The 9329-nt window shown below is 37.2% G+C and overlaps 1 long non-coding RNA gene across 1 annotated transcript; it reads right to left on the bottom strand.

Moving 5' to 3' along the window:
• Nucleotides 1-271: 271 nt before the first annotated feature.
• On the bottom strand, nucleotides 272-4414 carry LOC117324424. The gene is made up of 2 exons (XR_004531988.1): nucleotides 2572-4414; nucleotides 272-2465 (listed from the first exon to the last, which is right to left on the bottom strand). It is a non-coding gene; the product is annotated as an uncharacterized LOC117324424 (long non-coding RNA).
• Nucleotides 4415-9329: the final 4915 nt, after the last annotated feature.

The following is a 9329-nucleotide window of genomic DNA, read 5'->3' as shown; positions in this document are numbered from 1 at the left end:
GAGTTAATTACGATACAAAATGTATATAATTTGAAGTGTACTCTATTAGGGTTCTTGTCACTGTGCCCAGGAGATATGACCCACTCCAAATAGTTAAAATTTGTAGAGCCATATCGAAGGAATAGTCTTTCAGAAATTTATACTCAATTTTGCCTACCAATTAAGTCATTAGTCAGAAACTTAAAGGCAACCACTGAAACCCATTGGTAAACATGGCATCAATCTGATTTTACCCTTGATGAATTTTTTAATAACAAGACAGTAAAACAGATTTTGTTTAAAAGATTTTATTCTGTAATAAACAGAATGTCAATATCGGACCAGAAACGAGATGTCTGTAAATATATGACGAGCACACACACAGTATAAGTGCAACTTACCACATAGCACCAGTCTGACAACATGTGCAAAATGAAAGACAAGAAGTGATTAAAACACAAACTAGATTAGGGATATGGTCATGTTGGACATAAAAGCATAAATTATATGAAGTACCTCAAATCAGCTTGATTACAACACCAAGGTTACATGTACAACAAAGGTTGATAGAATATTGATACTCCTGTCAGTATTACCGTATATATCCTCATATTAAACTCTAGTCCTCTCAAGGACGGCTAAAATTGGGGAGGGGACCTCACTCCGATTAGTCTTCAGTTTGTGATACCATGGTACAATGTACTGTATAGGCTTGTATATATGAGAATTTTAAGTAACAGTACCAGGTAGTAAATATTGGACATTTTACGTTGTAAATCATAGTGTTAGTCTTATCTGAACACAGGTACTGAAAGGATTTGATACAACAGAAGTGATTTTATATATCACAGTTAACAGACACCACTATATTAAAAGATGACATTATTGTTACATGTCTGAAATATTCTATTTTTATCCATGAAAGTGTGCAATATGAATCGGAGACATATACTGAACGCTTAAGGGGAAAATGAACTACAGTGACGGGGACGTATCAGTTTACACCGGGTATCTTACACAAGTTACTATACAGAAACTAAATTGCCACAACATCAAAATGAAACAGACTCAATATAATGATTAGCTATTTACTCTTTTTCGTATCTTCATATTTACGAGTACACCGATAACCTTTACCTTAGAAAATGTATTGTGCAAGAACTTCCTACAGCATTTCATTGAGTTCTACCAAGTAATATGATGGATTATTGATTATAGATCATAATACAGCATTGAATGATGATATTGTGATCCAATGAAGGCAATGTGTATCATTAAATGTATATGCTACTGTACAATACATCTTGTCTATATTGGACATTAGAGGCCTGATCGTTTCTAAAGATGAAAGGTTTTTTTTAATAGATGTAGTATTTTAGGCCTAGATCTTGATGGACCTGAAGATGTTAATACAGGCCTTGGAAGTCTTTGTCAAGGCTCATTTGTAAACAACACAAAATCACCAAGTCCTGGTTTCATCAACCTCCCTCAACTTCCATAGGAAAGCATTACAGAGGAGAAACAATCTTAGTTAATGAACATTCCTTAAATTCTGTGATGGTTTCCTATGAAAATTCCAGATAAGGAAGAAACTGGCCCCAGGTCCGTTCATAAACAACTCTGGTCCAACTGATAAACAAGAATGTCCCAGTTCACTGTGTCACCAATACAAGGGAGACAACCCGGCATGGTTAAGCATTGTATGGTCGAAGTGATAGGGTGGTCCCTAACAGGGGGTTATATAGATATCTCAAAGCTAGGTAAACAATTCTTGGTATAAATCACAACAATGTAAGATTAAGGCAAGGTTGATGGGTTACATACTGAAACTATAACATGCTTCACACCATTCTGTACTGGTCGGACATCTCATGATTTTGCACTGGTCAGTCAAATACACACAAATTAAAATATAGCCTTTTATAGTATATATGCTGGTAAATATTACATGGCAAACCAGGGGCTGCAGAAATAGCTATCACACTATGACCGCCCAGATCTAATAAGAAGATAATTCATATGATAATTATGGACACACTACAAATCAGGTTACTAGTAAATTAACATTGAAACAGTATCATGTTGTCCACACACACCAGACATTAATCGCACCTTAACAGATTCTGACTTCCACACACTTTGTCACATTCAGCCCCAACACAGGCTAACCACAATGGTTTCTCACTGGTACAATATCTATAGGATCACTACTGAAACATACTCACAAATCGGACTGCTACATTATTTACAGATAAGATATAACGGATATATACTTGAAAGGTAGTCCAACATCTCTCGGACTACTTACCTGTCTACTGAAGGAAAATCTCACATGTAACTTATCCCTCACTGTAGTCTAGATACCAGGTACATACAATACTATGGGCTGATGAGGTTAGGGGTCTGTTACAGGCCCCTGTGGAAAGGTTAGACTTGTATGTTATATCGTTAACAGAACTACACTGAATGAACTACATATTTTACACCTGACACTGATGAGGTTAGGAGTCTGTTACAGGCCCCTGTGGAAAGGTTAGACTTGTATTTTATATCGTTAACAGAACTACACTGAATGAACTACGTATTTTACACCTGACCATAAAGACAATTTAAGGTTCCCAAAAATACATGTTTTTCTGTACTCTTGGAATATATGTGCCACCTTGAGGATGACAAGTCTCAAATCTGTAACAAGACTCTGAAAACTTACCTCCTCAATGAAAGTAATTGTGAGCTACTGGTTAGTAAAAAGGTAAAACTTGCTTTAGTTTGGGTATACAGTCATGTCAGAACATTGTAATCTTCAAAGGACAGGCATCAGCTTAGCTAGCAGACTTTGAATTTGCCATGACATTATCCAAGGCTGTTGAGAAGATATGTACTGTGTATTGAGAGCGCAACCTTAAGTTTCAAGATTTCCACAAGGTCTTTCTGCCTTCATAAGCTCTTCAGGTGGTTGTCTGTCTGGAGAAGTCTAGGAAGGCAGAAAGGCCTTGTGGAAAAGACAAAATATTTCCCTTTGCAAAGAATCAATTCATCTTTCTTTATCTATCAGGTACATACAAATTAATGTATACAGATAAATATATATCAGCACAAATTTGTGCCAGTTTTTACAGATTAGTCTACTGCAACAAAGACTTAAAAAGACTTAAAAAAGCAAGTTTACTATGACATGTAATGATGTCCTATTCTGGGTATTAACAAATCAGAACCTGGTAAACAGTATGAAACAAAATATTATGCTGACTTTAAAACATGTGTCAGTAGTGGCAATAGTATGAAGCTTGATTTGATTACAATGTATACAATCATTACTTTAGGTTCAAATTCCAGTATTGTATTCATAATTGTGTACTGACAAAACCATTTAGATATTGTACTGATAAAGATATATATAACGATATGTATCCCATAAAGTTAATGCAGGTTTTAATTTTGAACATACACTCACTTTTTATGTTTGTTTGAAGATTATTACTGCTATAGTTTTTGTGGGGTTTTTGGGCATTCTTCGTGGTCCACACATTGATAAATTGGGAAAATTTGATATGATATAGCCTCATTTACAATTCTATACAAGGGTGTATGTACAAAACAGTCTTTCTCCTAGAAAGGTCCAACAATGGATGTGTTACCGCTCGTAAGCAGAGTGCAGTGTACAGACGCGTCACTCTGTGTAGCATTCTTTAACTGGTGAACAGTGCTTTAAAACTTGTAAACATATATTAATAGAACATTTTCTACAGTATAAGCTGTCGCTATTTCTTAAACCCATTTCACTGTAAGAAGAAATCGGCATTTAACGAGTAAAAAATCTACAGATATAGTTGCTTTAATTAGTATTTTGTAAACTATTATGGAGTCGCACTATATATTTTTCTTATGGCCAAAAAATATCCGTTCAAGTTTTAAAATATTTCAGTACTTAATGAGAATAAATTTCATATTAGTTTTTCACCAAAATGAAACTTATCTTGTTCCATAACCAACCTAAAACACCAAGAAGTGAAGTCAATAAATCTGTAATTATAATGAATACAGATCCATGATACTTTCTGTCTCTTATGCAGTAAAATATATGTCCTATCTACCATGACATTCTGCGGCAATCACATACAGGTAGACATGTACTATAAAAAATGAAAAATTCAAAGTCTTCACTCACTACATAATGTACATACAATATTTTAACAGTTGCTATATAAATACTGTACATGTAATACATTCACAGTCACTATACACAACACAACTAGCAATGATAATCTCTACATTACATTATTGCAATAGATTCACCTACTGACAGGTACAAAATAACAACTTAATTATTGCTTTTTATATTTAATCTGTTAGTATCACAGGTATAGATTAAAGGTACATGTACATGGATTATCAGTAAAGTTGTTTGGTGTTTCCCTCTATGTATGTTGTGTTCACATGTAGTCTAGTCACCCTATGATTAACCCCAAAGAAATTGCAACAGAAACGATTTATGCTGGAAACATTTAATTATGTCATCATATACTACATATACAAAATCGACAAAAATCGACACGGGGGAAATATGAAAAAATCCTATGTGAAATTTGTTGTTTTACGATGTAACGTTGTTGGCGCCTACGGGCCGCCGTAGATATAATACACAGTAAAGAACGACAACTCCGTAAGACCGACTATGTAAACAAATGCAGACGACAGTATTCATCGTAGTCATTGTGACGACGGTAAGTTAAAACAATACTCATAAATGATTCTCTGTGAATCAGAAATGGTTATAAAAGCAAATTGTAAAATATGAATGCCCCTTTTGTCGTTAGTCCGATAAATTTAACAAATAAGCCACCGTGTTACATTACGGCATCCTAGTCGACGATTCTAAGCAAAAATGTGGTTTATTTCACCTGTTTTAACAAAACCTGAATGTAGAATGATTTATATGAAGCTATAAGATTATATTTGATTAAGATTACATCGGGAAACTGTTTCTAGAATCTAAAAATTGAGGAATTAGTAACCCGAGGCTTCGCTGAAATGTAAATGTATGGAAGCCCTTAGATGACAATATTGCAAATATTGGTAATATTGCGTAATGCATTTGCAATTTATTTCTTCGGTCTGATTTCACTATTTTCTTTCCTTATATGCGTATATTTTATTTTTTTATCCTTTTCAAACACTTTTGTTTGTATTTGCTTATATTTTTTATTGTTTTAATCTTTCATTTTCAATTATTGCATTTTCTATGTTATACGGATACCCGGAAATAACCTGACAGACTGGTAAGTTATTTCAATATTCTACATGTAATTTCGTATCAATAATAATATGAACATGAATAATTTTGTTTCAACATTTCTGTTTTATTTAGTTATGCATGTATTTTATTTGTATTTTGATTTTATTTTTAAATGTGTCATTAAATATTAATTAATTTCAAGATTTTTTTGATTTTTTCCATCAATAGGGATTTTCTAGTCTGTAAGTTCGATATTTGTTAAAAAAAAATTCACTCTTTTTTTTTTGTTCATTGCAGGTAGTAATGGATGCCTGCATCTTTTGCTCAAAACCATTAGACGATAGCGAACCATTCTCTCAACTTCGACTGAAAGGGAGTGAAAGTATCAATCTAGTGAGCAGGCAGAGAGGCGACGGCATCGTAACATATCCCGGTGAAAGAGTTCATCAAGGTTGCCGGCGTGATTACGTCAATCCGAGAGGCGTAAGACAAGTAAATGAGACAGACTGTTTGACCCCAAAAAGAACTCGTTCGACTGCTCCTGATTTCATTTTAAAAGAAAATAGCATTTTCTGTGGAAAATCTGCCAAGTTGAATGCAAAGAAGAGAGGTCATGATGTGTTTCCTGTCAGAACTACCGAATTCAAGGACAATTTGGAGGCAGTTTGTAAGGCGAGACATGATACATGGTCAGATGAAGTTCTGAGAAGGCTTCACGTAGCTCCTTCTGATCTACATGCCGCGGATGCTTTGTATCATCAACAGTGCAGCGTCAACTTCAGGACCGGAAAGAATCTGCCACTTTGCCACGCCCAAGATAATATACCTAAGAAGAATACCCCGGGTCGACCAAAGAAAACGACTTCTGAAGAAGCATTTTTGAAGATAGTTGGACTTATTAAGGAAAGGCGGGATGAACAAATCACTATCAGTCACTTAGTTGCAGAAATGGAAAAGATTTGTGGAAATGAGGCATACAGTTCTGTTCACATGAAAACGAGGATCAAAGACCATTTTGGAAGTTCCATTGTCATAACTGAACTTGAAGGAAAAGCCAATGTTGTCACACTCTCCAACAATGTATCAACGATTCTGCAGGACTTCTACAAACGACCTAAGGCTGAGAATGCAAATGAAGAAAAAAGGCAAGTTATCCTGACTGCTGTGAAATTGATAAGAGCAGACATTAAGGCAATGGATTCTTGCTTCAAAGACTTATATCCATCATCTGAGTATATCTCCTCTCGCCAGCAAAACAATGATTATTTACCAGATTCACTACAGCTGTTTTTGAAGGAAATGTTTAGCCCGACTGAATCTACAATCAAGATATGCTCTATTGGACAGTCTATTGTACAGGCATGTAGACCAAAGTCGCTGATAGCCCCACTCCAAATTGGTCTAGGTGTGCAAATGCACCATCATTTTGGATCGAAATTTCTCGTCGACACTCTTAATACTCTTGGATTTTGCTCATCATACAAGGAAATTCAGAAGTATGAACTGAACGCTGCAGCAGCCAATGGTAGAAACAGCACAGCGATTGATGTGGGATCTTTCATTCAATACGTTGCCGACAACGTCGACCACAACGTAAGAACTCTAGATGGCCATGGAACTTTCCATGGAATGGGTATGATCGCCGCGGTCACTCCTGAAGTTCGTAGACCAAAACCAGTACCACGCGGAAGTCCAACTGTCCAAGAAGTAGCTGACTTGGCAATGGTCAATATCAAATACTACAGAGATAATGACAACCGTCTATCAGAACTGAAGTTTGAAATTCTTCAGGACATAACAAACAACGACGAGACATGGAAAATAGATTTGCTGTCGCGATCATCTTGGCCATCACTGTTTCAAAAGCCTAGTTGGCCAGCGATAATGCACAAGGTCTTAGATGCTGCCTATCCTGGTAAGTCGTCTATAGTATTCCTCCCCATGATCGATCTCAATCCAAGCGATATGACATGTGTTTTTTCGACTCTGCATTTTGTCTGCAACGAGGCGAAACGAAACGGATTTACACCCATGCTAACATTTGACCAACCGCTCTATTGGAAGGCGATCACTATCATACAGAATGAACATGTGGACAGTCCCCTGAAGAAAATGGTGCTAAAGTTAGGAGGATTTCATACCGAAATGAGCTTTGTCGGAAGCATTGGTCAAATAATGACAGGATCTGGACTTTCTGAGTTATTGGAAACCGTGTATGCACCAACAGCTGTATCACACATGATGACAGGAAAGGCTATTGCAAGGGCAGTTCGAGGACATTTCCTTGTAGATACGGCACTGACTGCCGTTATCTTGCACGAGTTGTATGACATACCAATACCAGAATCAACAGATGAACAGGAAGTCGTAGATAGTCTATCAGATGAAACCATTCAGAATGATGTCCTTGAATCAGCCAAACTGTTGGATTCATTGCTGGAAGGAAAGTCGTCGATTGAAAAGGTGTTTGAAAGTAAAGAGTTAGATAACATCCAATCAAATATTGACAAGTTCAGGCTCTCGCACAAGAATTCCAGAACATCTTGTTTGTGGTTTCAATATATGGATATGGTGAACATCCTCCGTAGATTCATCAAGGCTGAGAGAACTGGTAATTGGCAACTACATTTAAAGGTCATGCAGGAAATGCTGCCTTTTCTCGCCGCAGCAGGACATAACTTTTACGTAAAGTCAGTTCGGATTTACCTACAACAAATGAAACGACTTGAGGAAGAAAATTCATCTCTTTTTGAGTTTTTGCAATCCGGATACAATGTTGTCAGAAGAAGTGATGCTTACTGGGCTGGGATTTCCTCAGACTTGGCAATAGAACAAGCGCTTATGCGAAGCATTAAAACAACTGGTGGAATGACACGAGGAAGAGGCATGACTGAAACCCAGAGAGCTCAGTGGATTCTATCAATGCCAGACTGTTCTGAAATGAATATTGCAATGCAAGATTTCTTGGACGTTGTTTTCAGCACAAGCATCCAGCACAAAGAGAACAGCTCCTCCCGTAGGCGTAGAGATACGAAAGATAGGGTTGCACTAGCAACTCAGATCATCAGTCGAAATCCATTTTTGGGGGAAACATCTCTCAGGAATATTGAGACAGGGGTCACAGCCGACAGTAAAGTCAACGTAGACAAGGCAAGAGAAGTGGGCATGGCTGTATTGAAATCAATGGACGGCAAATCTGTCGGTGACTTCTCTTTCAAGCGGAATCAACGAGCTGTAACCCTTGGCGAAAAGTCATCAATAAGAGTCAACGAAGACGTCATAACTGTTGATCCCCAGCTGCTTTTCCAGCGCTTTATTGCTGCTGCTAACAACATCTGCGACGACCAAAAAGAACTTTTCTCTTATGAGCTTTGTAGTCACCCTAGTTCATTATTTGAACCATCCGGTTTCATGAGAGCGGCGCAGAAATCATTGCTCCTCGATGCCATATGGAATCTCGGCGACTGTAGCGCATCTGATACACTTGAAGGAGAATTCCGTTACATCCTTGACGGCGGATCCCTTCTACATCGTGTACACTGGCCAAGTAATGCAACATTTGGTTACATTTGTCAGAGATACGTTGACTACATTCGACGATTGGGCACAGATTCCGTCGTTGTTTTCGATGGCTACATTTCCGGTCCAGATACAAAGGATGCTATTCATCTGCGACGTACACGTGGAATAGTCGGGACAAAAGTATGTTTTGACGAAAACACTCCATTCCGTTCCAAAAAGGATACATTCTTGGCAAACAGTCAAAATAAGCAGAACTTCATCAACCTGCTAAGCGAGAAGATCATGGAATGTGGAATAGAAACAAAACATGCCACTGCTGATGCAGACGTCTTAATTGCGCAAACAGCAATAACATCTGCAGTTTCAAAGCCTTCAATTCTGATCGGAGAAGATACAGATCTCTTAGTTTTGCTGTTACATTATGTTGCCGTCTCTGATCATCAACTCATTTTCAAATCTGACCATTCTGCTACTGCAAAATACAAAATATGGGACGTGAAGAAAGCAAAAACCGTTCTTGGAAATGCTATGTGTCAGATACTGCCGGTCATTCATGCAATCAGTGGTTGTGATACTACTTCGAGATTATTCG

This window comes from Pecten maximus, chromosome 3, assembly GCF_902652985.1.
Source record: "Pecten maximus chromosome 3, xPecMax1.1, whole genome shotgun sequence".
Taxonomy (NCBI): domain Eukaryota; kingdom Metazoa; phylum Mollusca; class Bivalvia; order Pectinida; family Pectinidae; genus Pecten; species Pecten maximus.
The sequence above is the reverse complement of the archived record's forward strand: the minus strand, read 5'-3'. Positions and strand labels throughout refer to the sequence as shown.